General features: G+C 32.9%; 1 protein-coding gene and 1 pseudogene across 1 annotated transcript in view; both read right to left on the minus strand.

Moving 5' to 3' along the window:
- The window catches only part of GALNTL6 (polypeptide N-acetylgalactosaminyltransferase like 6), a 1,756,803-nt gene that overhangs the window by 817,831 nt on the left and 917,547 nt on the right, over window positions 1-21,425 (minus strand). The window lies entirely within an intron of this gene.
- LOC141516155 (guanidinoacetate N-methyltransferase pseudogene) lies at window positions 178-942 on the minus strand (annotated as a pseudogene).

Raw genomic sequence — 21,425 nt, forward strand, 5'->3', positions numbered from 1 at the left:
GGATTAAAACAGAAGCCTCTTTACTACCCTTGGGGCCTTGAGTCAGGAGACAGGCCTAGAGAGTCCCTCAATCCCCTGCTTACTCTCTGCCTCTCTTCTTGTGTCAAGTTCCTCTATCAAGTACTGTTATTATGTTGCCTGGGATCTACTGAGCAAACCTAGCAGGCTAGAGTCTCTGGTTCCCCCATTCCAGGGTCAGCCTAGTAGGAAGAGAAAACTGGAATCTTCAGTGTTTGATGACTGTTGGGGTGATCATCTTGGGGAAGGAGTAGTATTGGCATTCCTCAGGGGGCACTAGGTCCATCACAATAGTGCTGATATTCTCTTTCTTGAAACCTGCCTCCACCAGGGCTGCAATCCAGGTCTCCTCAAACATCTTTTTGATATCAGGGTACTTGGTCTTCAGCAGTTCTCCCCAGGACATGAGATTGCAATAAGTGAGGAGGACACCCCCAGGCTTCAGCAGGCGGAAAGCATGAGCCTTGATGAAGCTGAATCTATGGGTATGCCAGGTCTCCTCAGAGAGGGGATAGGTGTGATATAGAATTCCATCAAAATGTCCATCAGGCAGATTGGGTACCACCTCTTCCCACAAATCTTTCAAGGGGACAACCTTACGGGGCTGATGCTGGGCCCAGTCCTGAAGCCGCTGGAAGACGCCATCATTGCACTCAACGATCCAATGCTCCTGGATGTTGGCTTCCTGCACTTTGCTGGCCGAAATGGCCATTCCAAAGCCGACCTCCAGGACCCTTCCCCCTCGGGCGGAGGTGGCAGCGGCCAGCGAGTGCATGTAGGGGGTCTCCCAGCGCTACAGCACCGGCTTGCCCAGGATCTGCAGGTGCGGGTCGGGCCGTCGTAGCCAGCGGGCGCCTCGGCCCAGGAGGGGCGGCAGTCCTTTCCCGCCTGGAAGATGGGCTCTGGGACAGCCTGGCCGGCCATGGTCCGCTCTGTAATCTTAATTTTAAAAATTCATTCCACTGCTTATATTTTCTGCCTTTTAAAAGTGCCATAATGTTTTATAATATATAATATAATTTGAAATACATTTCATTTCTTCTTTATGCTTCTTCATTATTTCAATTTTGTATTTATTATCTTTTCTTCATCCATATGTATTTCTTATCTTTCTTCAAATTCTGTAAACATTTTGATGTATTGATTATTATAGCATAAAAATCTATTTTGTTAGTAGATTCAGAGTTGTAAGTTCACCTTTAATTGCTTAGTTTCATCACTTTCATAATTTATTTCAAAATACATTTTTATTGATATTTTCTGTTTCTTACTTTATTATGTGTCCTCAAATATTCCTGTCCCTTCTCATTCCAGAGATTCGTCCCACATGACAAAGAGTAATTTTTAAGAGAAAAAAAATCACACAAGTGATTGATACATTGAAAAAGTTCAAAAACATGAATAATGTATAACACTTGTGAATCACCAACCTCCACAAAGAGGTAGGTTGGGAATGCCTTCACATATTTCTTCATTTGACTTTTGTAATTTTGTTATATTTGCATTCATTTTATAATAACTAAAAACATTTCACTATTCACCTTTTATGAATTTGGGCTTTTCTCCTCAACTTAGTGGATTGTCTTATATTTTATATACAAATTATGGATTTTAGATTTTTCTGCCTATCTGTATTTCTTTCTTTACTGGAGCATGAGTGCTTGATAAACAATAAGTACTCTAATGCTCTTCTAGTTCTCTAATTAAGTTTTTCAAATGTCATTTTTCCAACAGTCTACTCTACCCTGAAATTTTGTTTTTGTTTAGCTTTCTGTTAGACATCTCATATTCCACAAGGATAATAAATACTTTTACAATTAATGCTTACTATGAAAATCCTTTTGCATTTCAACCAGCCTTTCATTTAAATATTTTTTTCCTTTGGTGCATATGTTAAATTTTAATATTATTTTATAACTTAGAGTACTTTTAAGGAGACTGTAGGTTTTATGTTTGTCCATTGGTCAGTTTGACTGTTTCTCTGTCCAAAATTATGATTGCAACTTAATTTTCAGCAGAATCTTAATGCATTTAATCAATTTCTTTATTCAAATCTGTATAGTTATTTATATTTTAGGTGTATTTGCTGTAAGCAACATATTGTTGAGCTGGATTCTCTTTTCTCAGTCATAAATTTTTAAAATAAATGAATGAATGAATGCAATAGATTTTTTTAATAGCTCTTATTTGTTTTTTTGCCTGCCACATATCCTATTATATTAACTTTCTTCATCTGTACAAGGAACAATCCATTTTTTTCTTTATGCTTTGCTTTTACCAGTTCATTTCTCCAGCTTCCATTCATCTACATAGGTGAACCTTGAGCCTACCTCATGTTAAAACCCAATAGATTGGGGGCAGATAGGTGGTGCAGTGCACAGAGCACTGGCCCTGGAGTCAGGAGTACCTGAGTTCAGATCTCTCCTCAGACACTTAATAATTACCTAACTGTGTGACCTTGGGCAAGCCACTTAACCCCATTGCCTTGCAAAAGCCTAAAAAAAAAAATAGATCATGGAAGTCTATAAAATCTTTTAAAGATTTCTGCCCTGTCTTTTCAGTTAGGAATATACTTTATGGATAATCCTCTTATATCCTTCTTTTCTCTTTTGTTGATTTAATATAATAAATCTCTTCACTCCCACATGTTTCTCAATTTTATCTCTTTCTATCCATTCTCTTCCTTTTGCAGTTTTCCCCAACCAAGTTATTTGTTACTGTTTCTTCACTGTTTGTCCTTCAATTTGAAACCTCCATTATATAAAAATCATTTTCTTCTGTTGTTTTAAGGTCAATTCTTCATTACTTCTTCAACTTGTCACAGAGTCTTCATCTGCTTGGTAGAATCTCTGCTAGGTTCTTCTTCCTTGCCAAAAATATCAGTCCAGGGCTAGACTATATTTCTCTTTAAGAACCAGTTCATATAATTTCAGACAGGTTTACCACTAGTTCTGCAAGAGAATGATGGGTTTTTGACCACAGCAACTTTATTTATTTTTGTTTTTTTTTTCTGTTTTTTTTAGGTTTTTGCAAGGCAAATGGGGTTAAGTGGCTTGCCCAAGGCCACACAGCTAGGTAATTATTAAGTGTCTAAGACTAGATTTGATCCCAGGTACTCCTGACTCCAAGGCCAGCTGCCCCCCCCCCCCACCTCCAGCAACTTTAAAAGAGTGTCTAATAAGCTATGATCCACATTGATTCACTGGTGAGTTTACCACACAAATAAAATCATGGATTCTTGAAGGACTGAACTATAAAAAAATTATATGGATTATCACTCTATCATTATTCAATTTAAAAATGTTTACTTTAAAATGCTTCTATTTCATGATTAAGTTTTATGTCAAAAGTCCACTCCATAAGTAGTTTCATCTCCAAGATGTTATGGAAGTCTGATTATATTAAGAAAATCATCTTTTCATGAAAAGAAATTTTCTCCATTTGTCAGAACAGATGAAACAATGAAGGTTAAATTCCCTTGCTTTTCTCTACATCAATTTTCAACCACCTTTTTTTTTCTCATCATTGATCAAGAGTCCTAAGGGATTTATACTGAAAGTTCATGATAGGCAATTTTCTTCTTTCTCACCAAATTTAAGTTTCTTGTCACTGAAGATTTAGAGTTTGATGACAGTTTTTGAATGAATGAAATTGGGTGGTTTCCTTTATGACAGTATTTTGTTCAGTCTATCAATTTGCCCATTGTTCTTGAATTGGAAGACATCCCAGAAGTCAAATAGTCACTCTCGTTTTTCAGATGAGGAAAGTGAATCCCAGTGAGCCTTAGTGGCTTGCCTAAGTTCAAATTGGTTGAAAGTATCAGAGCAAGAACTGTGTCAAGCTCTGAGGGTACAAAAAAGAAGCAAAAGACAATTCCTACCATCAAGAAGTTTACAATATAATTGGGAAGAAAATGATTATATATATATATATATATATATATATGTATATATATTTACATCTATCTATCTATAGATTTCTATTGATCTATCCATCCATCATCATTTATCTATCTATCTATCTATCTATTTATCTATCAGCAGCTATAGGTAGATGATACAATGAATATATAGCACATGACTTGGTGACAGTAAAAGTCATTGCAATGAGTTCACATCTGATTTTAGACACTTACTAGCCATGTGACCCTGGTTAAGTCAATCAGCCCAGGTTGCCTCAGTTCCTCAGTGAGCTTGGGAAGAAATGGCAAACTACTCTAGTGTCTCTGCCAAGAAAAATCTCAAAAGAGGTTACTAGGAGTTGAATATGACTGAAACAACTAAACAACAACAACAACTAATATATATATGTATATATATCATATGTACACATGTTACATATACTATAAATTATATCACATATAGACACAAAAAAGCTATGTACAGAATAAATAAGAAATAGGTAATAGAGGGGTAGGCACTAGATTTATAAGGGATTGGGAAAGGTTTTCTTTTTCCTTTCCCATGGAAGTTCTCCCAGTCAGAAACTATTATTTCTATTTTTAGAATTATTTTCCCTAGTGTTTTGTTTACATGACTTATTTCCCCTATTAGGTTGCAAACTCATTGAGCACAAAGGTTGTGCCATTTATCTCTGCAGCTTCCTCAGTACTTCCACAGCATGATGCTTTCCTCCATAGTAAATGCTGAAATTTTTCTTTTTATATTGATTAATTTTATTGAAAAGATTACCTTGATGGCATATATTACATGAGTTGTAACCTTTAACAACTAAAGATCAGACAGTTAGTTTGAAGATAATTCAGTCATATGCATTTATTTAAGTTCCCACTTAGTAGCCAGTGTTTTGCTAGGAGTTGAGGAATCAAGAGAGAAAACAAAAACAAAAGTAATCACCTTTCCCAAGGAAAATTTCTAGACCACTGTAAAAATGCAATATATCCAAATAATAAATGTATAGTAGTTAGAGGGAAAGAACTAACAACTGTGGGGATTCAGAGAATTCTATTATAAAACATGGCATTTGAGTTGCATCCTGAAGGGTCCTTTGGGTTTTAAGCATTGAGGTGAGGAGGAAAAGCATTCTGGGCACAATGGATGAACCACAGAGAGAAAGTAAGATGGACTGACACATTGAGGGGATAACTGTGTGGGAGGTACTGTGCAGAATGTAGAATGTGCAAGAGAGAATACTGTGTCATCAACCCATAAAAATATATTGATGTAAGATCATGAGGGCCTTAAATACCAGAAGGAAGAGTATTTTGTTCTGGAGGCACAAGGAAGATATGAAAGTTTCTTAAACATGGAAGTGACATGATACAGTGACATGGTACTGAGGACTTTGGATCAAATTCACTTCTATCTTGGTCTTATTTATCTCACTCATAAATTGATAGGGTAAAGGACTACAGAATTTTGAAGGTAGCTTTCATCTTCAAATCAATGAACCTAGTTCCTGTGAATATTCTCAATTCCTTTAGTCAGTCTTTTTTACTGAATTATTCCCAATCTTCTCAGCACCAGTTCACAGCAACAAACATGATGCAATACATCTTTTAAAAGTTACAGGCAAACTGAACTTTTGAAAGTTGATCTAATTCACCATTTTATGAGAACTCACTATTTGAAGAAATCCTGAGGTAAGGAATTTTTTAAGCAAATGATATAATTCTAATACATCTTTTGATTTTTATGCATTGAGTTTTAAAGCAGGTCATACTTGCTGCAAACAGGAATTGAACAATAATAGCTAACTGAAAATGTGTTCTAATAATGGAGAATAAAGCATTAGATGGTGAGCAAAACACCCCCCCCCCAAATACTCCAACAGAAAACAGAGTGTATAAATACATTGTATCAAAAAATAGTAAAAATAACCACAGTTACCAGACTAAATTTCTCTTCCAGTACCTCACTGCAGTGTGGATGTGACCCTGATTTTCCAAAGCTATGCTTAATTTCTAACACCTTGTTGTATTAATTAACTATTTTAAACTTAGAGTCCACAGTGTCATGTGGGGGTGAGTGGTTTCTCAAAAGTCATGCCTGACTTGTAATCCTACATTGTATTAATTAGTTATTTGTAAAGTTTAGAGTGTCATATGATGGCTTCTAACACCAATTTTTCCTTCTTCTTTAGCTTTGGGGAATCTATTTTAGAAGAAAGGTTGTGTTCAATGACAATTATTCTAAACACCCACTTAAAATGAAACATTCATAACAAGAAGGCAGAAGTTGAGCTCCTTGTCTATCCTTTATATTTGTATCTTTCCCTAGTTAAATTCTGTCCTCTTTATGGTTGAGGCAAGTTTTAGTTACCTGGAAACAGTTGGGCAATTAAAAAACAATCCAGGCCCCCTTCTTTCAATGACTGAATCCCCTCTTGGGGATTCATTGAAGGATGTGCTCAGGACCTTCATGTTCATAGCTCTCCTTATTCTGCTTAGGATTCTGCAGACTTCTGACCTTGTTCCATTGTGAACATGTACATTCCGTTTCCTTCTGCTCTTGTATGTGCATTTTGTCCTATTAGATCCAAGTCCCTTGAATGTGGGGATTGATTTTTTGTTTTATATTATTTGTATTTCCAGCTCTTAGTATAGTATACATCTACACAATAAGTATTTAAGACAATTATCTAACTATGAAGGAGGATAAACTCAAACAAGCCCCTCTATAGATGTTAGGTCTATGATTTGCAGTGGATTATATGAACATTGTCCATGATCAGCCTAGCTAAATTTGGAAAGGCTTTAAACTTGATTTGCAAGTGTTATTTTTGTTTTATTTTGGTAATTATAGAAAATCATCTACCAAATTAGAAGAGTTGAGATTTGTATTAGTGTAGGAAATAGTCACAGTCAATCAAGTATTTATTAAACACTGACTTTGTGCCTTATCTTATCTTCTCATTTGTAAAATGAGCCAGAGAAAGAAATGATAAACCACTCCACTTTCTTTGCCAAGAAGATCACAAATAGAATCATGAAGAGTCAGACAAGATTGAAAAATGACTACTTATATCTACACTTACTACACATATAGTGTATTTGATACTGGGGATATAAATACAAATAATTTAATTTCTATTGAGTGATAATAATAATTAATCATGCTAATAGTAACAAACAACATCTAGCATTTATTTAGCACTTCTGTGCTAGGATCTGGGATAAGAACTTTAAAAACAGTATCTCTTGATTCTCACAACAACCCAAAGACAAAGGACATTATCTCCAATTTGCAGTTGAAGAATCCTGGGCAAACACATTAAGTAGCTTGCACAAAGTCACAGTTAATAATTCCCTGAGGCTAGATTTAAACTCAAAGCTTCCTGACTCCAAGTCCAATGTATTATCTAGCTATCTATTCACAATGAACTAGTATTTTAATATGGGAGATAGTACACAATTGACATACACAATCATTAAATACAAATATACACAAAGTAGTTCAATGCAAAAGGGCTTGGGTAGAGGGGTGCTAGCAGTGGAGAATGTAAAGAACAGGTTCATGTAGAAGAAGGTGCTTGAGTTTCTTAAAGAGAAGATGCCATGAGATAGCAGCAAGAAGAGGGTGTAATCTAAGTATGAGAGATGGCCAACACAAAGGCATAGAGCAAAAGACATGTTTTCATTTGTTTATTGGTTGGTTTTTGTAAGAGTGTGTGTAAAAACTGTTGACTGGCCCTGGAGTCAGGAGTACCTGGGTTCAAATCCCATCTCAGACATTTAATAATTACCTAGCTGTGTGGCCTTGGGCAAGCCACTGAACCCCCTTTTGCCTTTACAAAAACAAAAACTGTTGACTGTACTACTTAGTACAAGAGAAAAGTGAAGTCCTGTAAATCAATCTGGAAAGCCAAATTGGAACATGGTTGTGAAAGGGTTTTACAAACTAAACAAGAAGAATTTATATTTTATCCTAGAACCCAAGGGAAGCTATGGGAGTTGCTTCCATAGGGGAGTCACATTGTTATCTCTATTCTAAGGGAAAATATTTTCACACTGAAGAATCATAATAAAGCACTTCTTTTTAGAAACATCAAAGTAATAATGTTTTTACAAAAGCACTTCCCTCACAAGTGAATTTCTAAAATTCAAACGAAAGACTTTACTTTTCTCTCCATTAAATTTTTTACTTTTATAGCCCATCACAGAAGACTATAGAGATCCAATCCAGCAAGCATTTATTAATTATCTATTATGTGCATAGATATATGCTAGAAATACAAAGGCAAGATGTGATTTCCTTCCCTCAAAAAGCTTATATTCTGCCAGGATGATACAACATAAAAAATAGATAATTTTAAAATGATAATTTGATGACAAAGAGGGGAGAGAAATGAGAACTAAAGGTGTTAGGAAAGGCTCCTATAGGAGATGCTGTATGAGCTTTTCTGTGTTAAATAGAATCTAGGAGGGAATATTGCAGGAATTGGGTAACTAGTTGTATAAGGGTGTGGGAATAGATAGGAGAAATAAAACCTTTAAAAAGTGAACAAGACTTTAAAAGCAATGGCTACATGATGTCATTGTTTTATGTATCTCAGTTCTTCAAGGAATCATAATTTCACCATTGTGGGAAAACTTTCCAGTGATATAAATGATGCACTCTTTAAAAAAAAGTTTTAATGACATCCTTTCTTTGCACTTTACCTAAAATTTCCCTGAGTTTTCTCCAGTCTTCCTCTGAGAGAACCATCTCTTTAAAAAATGATTTTTAAAGAAAAGGAGGGAAATGAACAAAACCTTTCCAGTGAAGAAAATTTCCATTAAATGCAAATTTCTACATCCATGGAGATTTCCCCTATATCTGCAAAAGTCTAAGAGAATATGTGTTCTTTTATCTCTATTTTACTGTCAGTATTATTCTTTGCAATTTTCCACCATTCAACTTCAATTATTTTGTGTTTCCCTTTCCATTTAAATGTCGATAATCAAATAATAATAATAATAATAATAATAATAATAAGCAGTAGGAGTGGTAGTAGATGTAGTAGTAGTAACAACCATAGTAATAATAGCTAACACCTATCATTTGTCAGACACTATGTCAAGTACTTTACTGATATGATCTCATAACAACCAGGAGTGATAGGTGTTATATTTCATTTGATAAATGAGGAAACTTGGAGAAAGTTAAAACAACATGCCAAGAATGACACTGTTAATGAGTCTGAGGCTGGTTTTGAACTCATATCTTCTATGCTCTAGGTCCAATGTTATGTGACAAAAATTCATTATTTGACAAAAAATTCTGGGTAAATTGGAAAATAGTATGACAGAAACAAGATAAGGTCATAATGAGAATATGAATTTCACATAAAGAGTGAATGCTAGAACCAAATTAACAGAGGATAAATTGGTATACTTGGCAAATCTATGGATGAAGGAAGAATTTAGAACCAAACAGTACATAAAGAATATTATGAAAAGTAAGATGGATAATTTTGATTACGTAAAATTAAAGTTTCTGTGCAAAAAAATGCAACCAAAATTGGAATGAAAGCAGAGCCATATGAAAAAAGTTCTAAATCACTAATGATTAGAAATACAAATCAAAATAACTCTAAGGTTAGAAGGGATGTAGGAAAAATGGGAGACTAATACACTGTTGGGAATTGTGAACTGATTCAACCATTCTCTACAACACTTTGCAACTATGCCCAAAAGGTTATCAAATTATGAGTGCCCTTTGCTCTAGTAATACCTCTAATAGGTCTGTATACCAAAGAGATTAAAGAAAAGGGAAAATGACACAATTTTACTAAAATATTTATAGAAGCTCTTTTTTGTTATGGCAAAGAGTTGGAAATCATTTGACTGAACAAGTTGTGGTATAGGATTATAATGCTTTACTTTCAACTAACTATGTGACATGGGGTAAAAAATGTCTCTCAATTTCTTTGTACCTCACTTTACTCTATAAACATCTAAAAATGAGGATTATAGTTTCTGCATTATCTATAATGGTAAGTAGGTTTATTTCAGAAAAACCTGGAAAGAACTACACAAATTGATAGAAAGGGAAATGAGCAGAACCAGACAAAGACTGCATAAAATAACAGTAATATTGCACATTTAAGAATTGTGAATGACATAGCCATTCCCAGTAATACAATGATCAAAGACAATCATAAAATACATATGATGAAAAATGTTATCTGCTTCCAGAAAAAAAGAATCAATTTTTTTGGAACATAGACTAAAGCATATTAATTTTCATCTTCTTTCTTTTTGATCTACTTGTACAAAATGACTAATATGGAAAGGTTTTACATGATTACAAATGTATAATCAATACCAGATTGTTTACCATCTCAAGGATGGGGGTGAATAGGGAGGAAAAGGATAGAATTTGGAATTCAAAACATAAAAAAAATACCTGGGGAAATGTTATTTTAAAAAAAGAATAAATAATGACTTATAGATGGTCTGAGAGTTTCTGTGGCACCAAACAAATACAAGCAAAAACAAATAATAAAAGAAAAACAAATCATCACCCTGTTGAACTCTGTTAATAAATCACTCTTTAATTAGAGACTCTTAGAAATTCTTAGGTAGACTAATATGGAATCAAAAAATTTATGTAGATTTTAAGTTAAGTATATACATCATCCAATTTTATCATTCTGATATTAATAAAGACTCTCTGAGATTTTATATTATTTAATTTTCTAAGAATATTTAAAATTTTGAGTTAATCTTTAATATATAATAATGATTTAAACAGTAATAGAGGTTTCAGAATAACCATACTTAAACTTTTGCCATAAAGGAATTCAAGCAAAATCATCTGAAGAAATAATGAAGGATCTGAAGTTAGTAGGCCTTGGTTTAAATTTTGGCTATACTCATTTCTATGACTTTAGGCAAGTCAACAATTGAAATTTTTCTTAAGTATAAAATGAATGATTCACACTCCAAGGCTAATGTCCTCATCCAAATCTGAATACCCTCAATGATTCAACCACCATGGAAGCCATGAGGAGAAACCTTTGATCCCTGTACACAAACATGGCTTATTTTTGATCTTCTGATTATAATTATATATTAACACATAAAAATTTTCCAATTTGTACTCGCAAGCAAAGATTTCAAATGCAAAAAGTTATTGCAATTTCCCCCTTATCTTAAAAATGCACAGAAATCATGATTTTTCTCCCCAGTTCACTAGGCAAAGATTTTATTATGTTTTGGAGTAGTCCTACCTATCAACTTCAAATTTCCATGATTTCAATAATTCTCTCTATGCCAATCCCACATTAGCCTAAATTGTTCTATTCTTCCTAAGGAGAATTAAAGTTGTGCAAATTATGAACCACATATTAACTGGTGATATCACAAATAATTTCCTATTAACCATAACCTAAAATACATAAAGATTTTTCATTGAAATGGTTCCCGAGGATCATGGTTATTGTTGTGCCCACCTGCTCATTATTTTACCTTCCTACTTAAAAAATGCTTAAAATGTCTTAAGAATGCAAAAGGAATTCTGTCAAGGCATGTAGAGGGTTTCCACATATTTTCTTCTCCAATAAATCATAATGTTATATCATTTTTGATTTAACTGTTCTTCTTTTTGCCCTTTACTAACTCAAAAATCAAGAGAATAAATAAACATGATTACACTCATGACTTTATGCACTCTTAGAAGTGTAGACAGAGCTATTCAATTAAGATTAGAGATCTGCTGAGCATTTATTATTATTTTCTCCAGTTTTCATGAAAAGACTTATTGTGGGCATATCAACACAAAAAAAGAACTATTTGAATTTTAGGATATAGTAGAGTACAGAGTGGAATAAAATAGATTCTGCCACCAAATGTATTTTTATTTGATAAAAAAAACCCAAATGATTTAAAGGAAAACTATGCAACTATATTTCATAACTGAAAAATGTTTCCTTTAAATCAAGACATAAAACATAATATTTTTTCCAGAATTAGTAGCTATAACCATATAAATTGGGTGAGAAGACCAAACAATTGTTACTAGTATTCAACAATAACAAAACATATAATACATACACAAAAATATGCACATAGAAGGTAGGAGGAAGATATTACTATCAGGAATCAGAGGAAGGAAATTTCCCCTACCAATACCTATCAGTAACCATTCTGTAACATATAGGCATAGAAACATACTTAGAACACTAAAAATTTAAAAATTCCTTGATGAGATAACAAAATCTTTTTTTATAAGTAGTACGTAAACCTAGGTTATTCTACCAGTTACAGCACTGAGTTTCACATATTCAAAATATACTGTGCAGATAATGTAAAAATTATGGATTTATGCCTAATTGGGTGCAATCTATTGCAAAATGAGAAAGGAAAAATGAGCTTAAGTACTAAAATGATAGAATCATGGAATCTTTTAATTTATGAGATCTTAGATTGTATATAGTTCAATATTCTGATCAATTAATGCCATAATTTTCTATTCCAGGCAGTTAGTTATCTAGTGCTCAACCTTGTAGGTTCCAGTGAAACTTTCTCACAGTTAGCTATTTCATTTTTGGAAGTTCTAACAATTACAAGATATTTCCCCCTATTGTACTGAGACCTTCCTATTTATTTTACTGCTCCTATTTCTACCATTTAGGGTCAAGCTGACAGTATCTAATTCCTCCTCCCCATGACATCCCTCTTCATCCATGACATCCACAACTATCATATAGCTCTAATCTTGTCTTCTCTATACTAAATAGTCCCAGATTCTCCAGCTTTTCCTCATATAACATTTACTACATAATAATGATATGCACATACAAACATAAATATATACTAAGGTTTGCCTTGGTAACATTCATATGACTAGTTTAATAGTAGTGATTATTATTTATTCTCAAAGAGGACCAAAATAGCATCACTATGGCAGTCAAGTTACAGTGTCTAACTGCGGTTGATAGACTAATACAAATTGGAAATGCTCCACCACAGATCAAGTAGGTTATATGAACATTTGGAATGGATATGTCTCTCAAAATTTGTGCATCTCACATTTCTTTTGAGTAAATGCAAATCTACTTTGCTAACAGAGCATAACAACCTTTTTGATGTGAGTGTACTATATCAGATGGTCCTTTGCCATAATCTCCTATATATCTTTAGAAATAAAAGATATAAAATAGCAAAAATTAAAGTAATTCATTCAACTATTTCAGTGTCTATGGATAAGGTACTACATAGAAAATATAAGAATTATGCACTCATTGTAGAAATAAAGACATTTAATTGAAAAGATCCTTATTGTTGATGATTGTATTATGCCATCATAACTTACAAAAATAATATCTAAATTAATTTTCTAATTCAGGGCAATAACAATGAGTTTTAGAACTAGAAGAAAATAAAACTGTTTATTTGGAAAGGTAAAAAATTGCAAGAGGTAAAATTAAACATGCTAAAATGAATAATTGTCAGATCTTATTCCAGAGGACCAAAGTAGTAGCCAGCAAAACTATTTCACACAGGTTAATAGAGATTAGGAAAAAGATATTCAGAAAAGAATAAACAAGAACAAAATAACAAAATATTCTAGTGTTTTAAAAAATCCGAACTTCTAGGAGAACATCCTAAATTATTGAAAAAACTTGAAGACAGTATGGAAGAAAATGTGTTTGGATCAAATATTAGAGCAAATTCAGTAAGTATCTTTAACTAGATAAGCCTGTAACTATAAATTGTCATGTTATAAAAAACAGATAATAGAAAACATTATAGATGCAGGGAAGAATTCATAAATAGAGAAAAGATGGGGAAAAATATAAAAGAAAAGGAAGAGAATTCTGATTATATGAAAGTGAAGGTTTTTTACACAAATATATGGATACATTAGAAATGCACACACATAAACACATATATAAAATATACATCTGCATATTTGAAATGTAAAAGACCAAGACCATTTCCCTATAGAATAATGGTAAAAAGATAAAAATAGTTTTCAAAAGAAGTGGGCACAAACCAACACAAACCACCTGAAAAATATAACAAATCATTAATAAGAGAAATAAGTTAAAACACTGTACACCCATAAAATTGGTAGAATTAATAAAAGATGGAAATAGTATTTAAGAGGTCATGAGAAAACAAGCATGACAACTAATGAACTATTGGTGGAGCTTTGAATTGCAGCTAATTTATGAATATAAGTTAGTATATAGAAGAAGAGTTGTCAAACTGTCCCTATCTTTTCTCTTAGTGATATTTACACTAGATATATTGTAAAAATATTCAGAATAAATCAATGCAATATGTAGCATAGAGAATCAAGAAAATAATTTACTTAATTGTCTACGAAATTAATGAAGTTGGAAAAGCAGTTAGAGGTCAATAAAAATTGTATTTTTGTACACAAAAGTGCATTTTCTCCATTTATTTTTTGATCCATTCAAATTTATTTGTAAATTCCTTGAGGTTCCTCACATTTCAAATTAAAAAATCTTTTAAGTTGCTTAGAGATAATGTCATAGGCACTAGCAATTTGGAAGAAGAAGATGGGAAAAGTTTCCTGTAGAGGATATTATTTAAGATGAGTCTTGAAGGAAGCCAGAAGCTATATGGACAGATTCTGTATCTTATTTAAACAGTATATACTTCTACATAATGGAAACATTCATCTAGCCCCCTCATTCAGTGTTCTATACAATTAGGAATTTTGTAAGTGATGGAGAAGAGAGAAATAAATTGACCTATGAAGAATGAAATAAGATCTTGAAAACAGAAAAACACACATATTTCTAATGGAAATGTTGCAAATTAATAGGCTAAGGAAAAAATGTAGTACAATGGGTAAATCTTCCTGTATCTCAGATATACACATATAGGTTATTTGAATGTGAAACTGGTGAGAGAATGAGCAAATTTATCAAACCAAACTGAAATTCTCAAGGGCTAATCATTTTGAAATCACTAATTCATGTACTTATTAATGAGAATGACCTGTTACTTTTCACTGTAAAACTCTCAAAAATAGAAGAAATGCATCACACAAAGTATTATTATGTTAATTTAGCTTGGTTTACCAGCAGTGTCAATATAGTTTTAAAAATTCAAAGAAAAATACAAGAATATTTAGAAGATAGTTATATAATTGTGAATTGACAGTATAAATGATAGTTTACCACATGGTCATTAGTGGGGGGGAGAAATTAGACATAAAGAAAAAAGAGATAGAAAGGAAAATGAATTAGATAAATATTCAATGAAAGACAAAACATTTGGAGAAAAGGAATGAGAAATCATATTCCCCAATTTTGTGACTGATTATTTTCTTTCACATATCTAATTACCTGAACTGAATAATTTAGCAATTTTTCACATAATTGTATAAAGTATAAGGTGACCTGGAATTTCTTTGATATTGGAAATACATGAATTATAAAACTCTTTAAAAATTTTTTAGGACAAACTTTTTTTTTCAGCTCCAAACCTTAGAGAAATTCTTAGAACATTTAGAGATTAAATGAAGTACCTGTGGTCACAGTCAGTATAGATTGGATGCAATACTTGAACACAGTTCTTTCCATCACTAAGACTGAGCCTCTATCCATATAATGCCTACATGATATTGTTTTATGTATTATTATTATTATTATTATTATTCTATTCAATATTTATATTGAGTTAATTAATTTAAAAATTCCTTAGCACTTACTGTGTAGCTGGCAATACACAAATATGCATGTATACAAGTATTTAAATATATACTATATATAAATACTAGTAGTATGCATGTATATACCATACACATATATGACACAGGTCTTCCTTGTATATTTATTAAATAGTATATATATTATATATATATATTACAAGCTTACATTATATACTATATATATGATACACACACACACATATATATATATATATATATATATATATATATATATATATATATGAAGGAAAGATATTAGAATTCCAAAGAATTCACAAGAAGACAAGGAATAAGTTAGCAATCATTCATAAAATCAGAGGGGAGAGTCTCTGTAAAAGCAGTCAAGAGATAAGAGTATTAGATATGAAACTCCTTGTTTCCTATATATCTTTCCCCTCCATCCCATTCAGTATCTCTAAATGCATAAGACAATAAGCAGAAATTTTATAAATGTTAAGCTGGGTGGGAAAGAGTATAAGATGGTATAGTGATCAAAATGGAATTTTCATAGGTATAGTTATTTTTAGAATTCTGTTTCCATGGATAGATGAATCTACACAAATCTAAATAAATTATAAAATATAAACTCTTCAACCTGGCATTTAAAGCCTTCTGTAAACTGGTTCCCTCCTCCCTTTCAAGGTTTATATGATCAGTCCATTTTTTTAATACCCTGACATATGTCTCCATTTCACAAGCTTCTTGCCACTTCTATGTAATTCTCAATAGTGTGTTTTGTCCTTCTCATATCTAGCATGTTCTTATCGAAAGCATAATTTGTGTCTTGCTCACTTTCAGTTTTTTGGATGAAGAATATAAACTCAAGAATATGCCATATAGTTTTATGTATCATCTATGGGCATGATCCATTAGCATAGTACTTGGATCAAAGTAAACATTGATAAATTTGTTGATTTTCTCAATGCCTGAAGCTGACTGATGTCCTTAAAAAAATTAAAGAGAGATGATGAGCTGGGCAAATAATAGGAAGAGAGAGGAGAGTGGAATAGATGTTCTTGAGAAGGTGAAGAGTTCCTTTCATCTCAAGTCTCTCTCTCTAAACAATTAGTCCTATTCTGATGAAGTCATGTAGTAGGGCATCATAGGGATTTACAATTTTCAAATCGATGAATTGAAATATTAAAATAAATCTCATATTCAATAAAAATTGGAGGAACTTCATGGGAAAAGAAAATAAAGGAAAAAAGAAAGAAAATAACAATGTGAAAAAAAAGCATTTGAGCAAATCAATATTTCTACCCACATTGCACAAAGAAGATATAAAGATTTTTGCATTGCATGGAAAATTCTGGAGATAGTGTATGATATATTATAAGCTGTCAATAAGGGAAGACCAGAATACTTAAAATGCACCATGCTTCATTAATGCCTGCAAATAATTGAAAGGACCATGAATGAAATTCCAACTTTTGGAAATAAAGGCTAATTTCCCAAGCACTCTTGATAACAAGATAAAATTTCTATTTTGCTTTTCTTTAACAAACTTCAAAGAGTCATTGTGCAATTATTCACAACTTGTGAGACAGTTAGATATTACAGAGAATAGGTCACTGAGCCTGGAGTCAGGAAGTAATGACTTCAAATTTAGCTGCAGATATTAGTTATGTGAAGTAACAACACTGTCGGCTACAGTTTCTTCAACTACAAAAATAGGTTTAATAAAAGTACCTAGTTCTCAGGAGTTTTGTGAAGATCAAGTGAGATAAAAATCATAATGTGTTTAGCACAATGATTAACACGATGTAGCTTCTATATTGTTACTGTGCTTGCATTGCTTCAGTTGTGCTCAACTCTTTTTTTAGAAAGATTTTATTTATTTTCAATTTTACAATTTTTCCCCTAATCTTGCTTCCCTCCCCCACCCCCCACAGAAGGCAGTCTATTAGTCTTTACATTGTTTCCATAGTATACCTTGATCTAAGTTGATTGTTTTGAAAAAAAAGGTAAAAATACCACTTGTACAAAAATATTCATAGCAGCCCTGTTTATGATAGCAAAGAATTGGAAATTAAGTGAATGTCCTTCAGTTGGGGAAAGGCTTAACAAACTGTGGTATATGTTTGTGATGGAACACTATTGTTCTATTAGAAACCAGGAGGGATGGGAATTCAGGGAAGCCTGGAAGGATTTGAATAAACTGATGCTGAGTGAGATGAGCAGAACGAGAAGAACACTGTATACCCTAACAGCAACATGGGGGCAATGATCAATCTTAATGGACTTGCTCATTCTAACAGTGCAACTATCAGGCACAATTTTGGGGTATCTTCATTGGAGAATGCCATCTGTATCCAGAGAAAGAATTGTGGAGTTTGAACAAAAGCCAAAGACTTATTACCTTTAATTAAAAAAAAAACTTATCTTATTTTATAATTTTGCTATCTCTTATACTTTGTTTCTTCCTTAAGGATATGTTCAACTCTTTATAACTCCATTTTGGGATTTTCTTGGCAAAGACAGTGATGTGGTTTGCCATTTCCTTCTCCAGTTCATTTTACTAAAGAGAAAATTGAGGGAAACAAGATTAAGCAACTTGTACTAGATTGCATAGCTAGTAAGAATCAAAAGTTGTATTTGAACCCATGAAGATGAATCTTCCTGATTTCATGACCAATGTTCAATGTATTGCACTACCTAGCTGCCCATAGGTATAAATTATTATTATTTTCAGTGACACCACTCAGAAATATTCTTAGAGAACTTTTCAAAACTTGTGTTTGGTTCATTTAAAAATCAAATCAAGCAAGTCAAGAAGGCAAAAAAATAATTCTCATTTGTGAAATCAAGTGATAATTTTTTTTCAGGAATCATTTCTTCGTCACAAAAAGACAAATACAGCCATTCCAAGAAATACTTTGTTACCAAGCCCTATCCAGGAAAGTCCCTTTCCTAGATTTGACTAACATTATACTTTGAATGTCCTTCTTGGTATTATCTTTAGATAAATTTATATTTTTTTTCATTTATCCCAACATATCCTTTTCTGATATCTGTCTATACTTCTATTGCTAATAAGGCACCTGTCATCATTGTTATATATTAAAACTCAATAGATATCAGCAGAAGAGATATTAAAAATTAAATGTCAATGTTCCATTGTATTGAGTGCTCAGAAAGATTGGGGATCACTGTATTATGCCACTTATATTCTCATCTTGTTGAAAAGAATATCCAGTAGTAGTAATTCATAATTGCAGATACACTTCAAGAGGTGAAGACAATCAAGGGGTCAGGATGCATTTGGGGGAAAGTAGCCAAATCCAATCAAATTTGATTTACAGGTTGGCATATAGAGCTGCATGAAATTGGAAAATACAATTTGTAATGATAGTGACAGAGTAGGTATTCATAAAATCACACTCAGGGAACTACAGAAACGATTACATTTTACCAAATGCAATTACTAGTCTACTGGAATGATAGACATAAGTATTATTCAGGTAAAATCATGCCTACTGAAGATTGTTTTCTAAATAAATCACATGGAACATTCTTATTAAAGTCAGGAAAACAAAGTACATAAATCAGATGAAGTATCAATAGAGAGAATGTTTTGAATATGAAATGATGAGTTTTGTTGAGGAAACTAGGGTTGATTTGTTTTTTTAGCCAGGTGTGTGGGGGGTCAAATTTATACCTTCATTATTTTAATGCCAAGCTCATAAATACAGATTGCTATGCTGTTTTGTTTTATATTACATTAAAAATATAGAAAAAGTAACTTGAGATATCAATAAATTAAAAACATGTATTATTTACTGCATTGAGCATTATGAATACAGGGGAAACATGCATATGTACATGTGAAAATATACACATACATGCAAACACACATGCACTCAAATGCATATGTATGTATTCTAAGTAAATCTTAGGAACAGAATTGGCATGGTCCATAGGGTCATGAAGAGTTGGACACAACTGAATGATTGAACAACAACAAATATATGCATGTATCCATAAAAATAGTTGGATCTGTATATCTATATGTGTATTTCTGTCTATCTCTACATCTATATATGTATGCATGTATTTATGAAGGGAGCTAGATGGTGCAATGAAGAGAGAACCAACCTTGGAGTCAGGACGACCTGAGTTTAAATCTTATCTCAGACATTTAGCCTTACTAATTGGGTCTTCTCCTAACCCACTATCATTATTATGTTTGTCCTTTATTTTAAAAGAAGACCATGGCATCAGGGAGTTGATACCATGACAAGCACATGAATTAGATTTGAGTGAGGGGGTGCTGTGCTAAGTGACCAACCTCACTTTCACCTCTAGAGTTACCCAGATCTAGAGGCCAGATATGAATCAGGGCAAATGGAGATGGCTGTGGATGTGAGGCAATCAGGTTTAAGTGACTTACCCAAGGTCACACACCCAGTAAGTGTCAAGTGTCTGAGACTGGATTCAAACTCAGTTCCTCCTGACTTCAAGTCCAGGACTCTACCCACTATGCCATCTAAGCCATATCTGGCCGCTGGATCCAGTTCGCTCTGAAGGAGAAAGTGAGGCACAGAACCTCTTCACTCAAATCCAATTGAACTATATGTCATGGCATAACCTCCCTAATGTTGAGAACAGAGGACAAGCATTGTGCATGTATGTTTGTGTGTGTGTGTGTGTGTGTGTGTGTGTGTATGTGTGTGTGTGTATGTGTATACATTTATAGTTCTGCCTTCAAGAAGCTTATATTCTAATAGAGGAAATAGCATGTTTATATGCAAAAAGGTATATACATACAAAAATATCTGAAAACCTTAGGGGTGAAGGTTCTAGCACTTGGGGTGGACATTTAAGCTGAGTTTTGAAGGAAGTCAAAGAGTCTCAAAGATGGAGGTAAGGAAGGAAAGAATTTGATGAATGGGGAAAACCAGGGAGAAAGTAATGGGAGATATCTGTGTGCGAGTTACCTTACTGTGACTCTGTAAAATATATCACATAAGAGCTTAGAGAAGAAACATTAAATAATGGGGAAAAGGTCAGTCTCAGAATCAGAAGGACAGATCAACTCCTAAATTCAATTCAAACCATCTGAGATGATTAGCCCCTTAGGACCTCTATGGCTAATGGAAATCAAACGTCTTCTATATAAATTTTTTCCTGATTTACAAACTATTAAGAATTCTTTATCTCAAAGATGCAAATGTAAAAATTCTCTCAACCAAAGAAGCAAAATAGTAAAAAATGAAAAAGAAAAAGAATTTATTTGCTCTGGATATATTTTCAATTTGCAAAACTATATATATATATATATATGTATATATATATATATATATATATATATGTGTGTGTGTGTGTGTGTGTGTGTGTGTGTGTGTGTGTGTGAATTATAGATGAGCTACTGATATTATAGTGAAGAGTCATGTTCCTCTCTAGGAATTCCACAAACTGATGAAATTTCAGGTGCATATACTATATAACTCTATACCTTTAACCCAGATAAAATGTCACAAAATCACGTGATTTGAGAGTGCTCAGAGCATCTTTAACCAGTCATTCAACAAAATTGGAAGATTATACCTCAAAAACATCTTTTATGTCTGCTCTCTCTACTTTTCACTGCAAACACCCCACAGGGACTCATCTTTCATCTGTAATATTACAAAAATATCTTAATTCATCTCACTTTCTTTGATTTCTACTTTCTCCAAAGCATTTTCTATCCCTTTGACAAGGTTATATTGCAAAAGTATAGTTTTAGCAATGACATTTCTCTTATTCAAAAGTTTTGGTTGGCCATACAAA

Source organism: Macrotis lagotis, chromosome 3 (assembly GCF_037893015.1).
Source record: "Macrotis lagotis isolate mMagLag1 chromosome 3, bilby.v1.9.chrom.fasta, whole genome shotgun sequence".
Taxonomy (NCBI): Eukaryota; Metazoa; Chordata; class Mammalia; order Peramelemorphia; family Peramelidae; genus Macrotis; species Macrotis lagotis.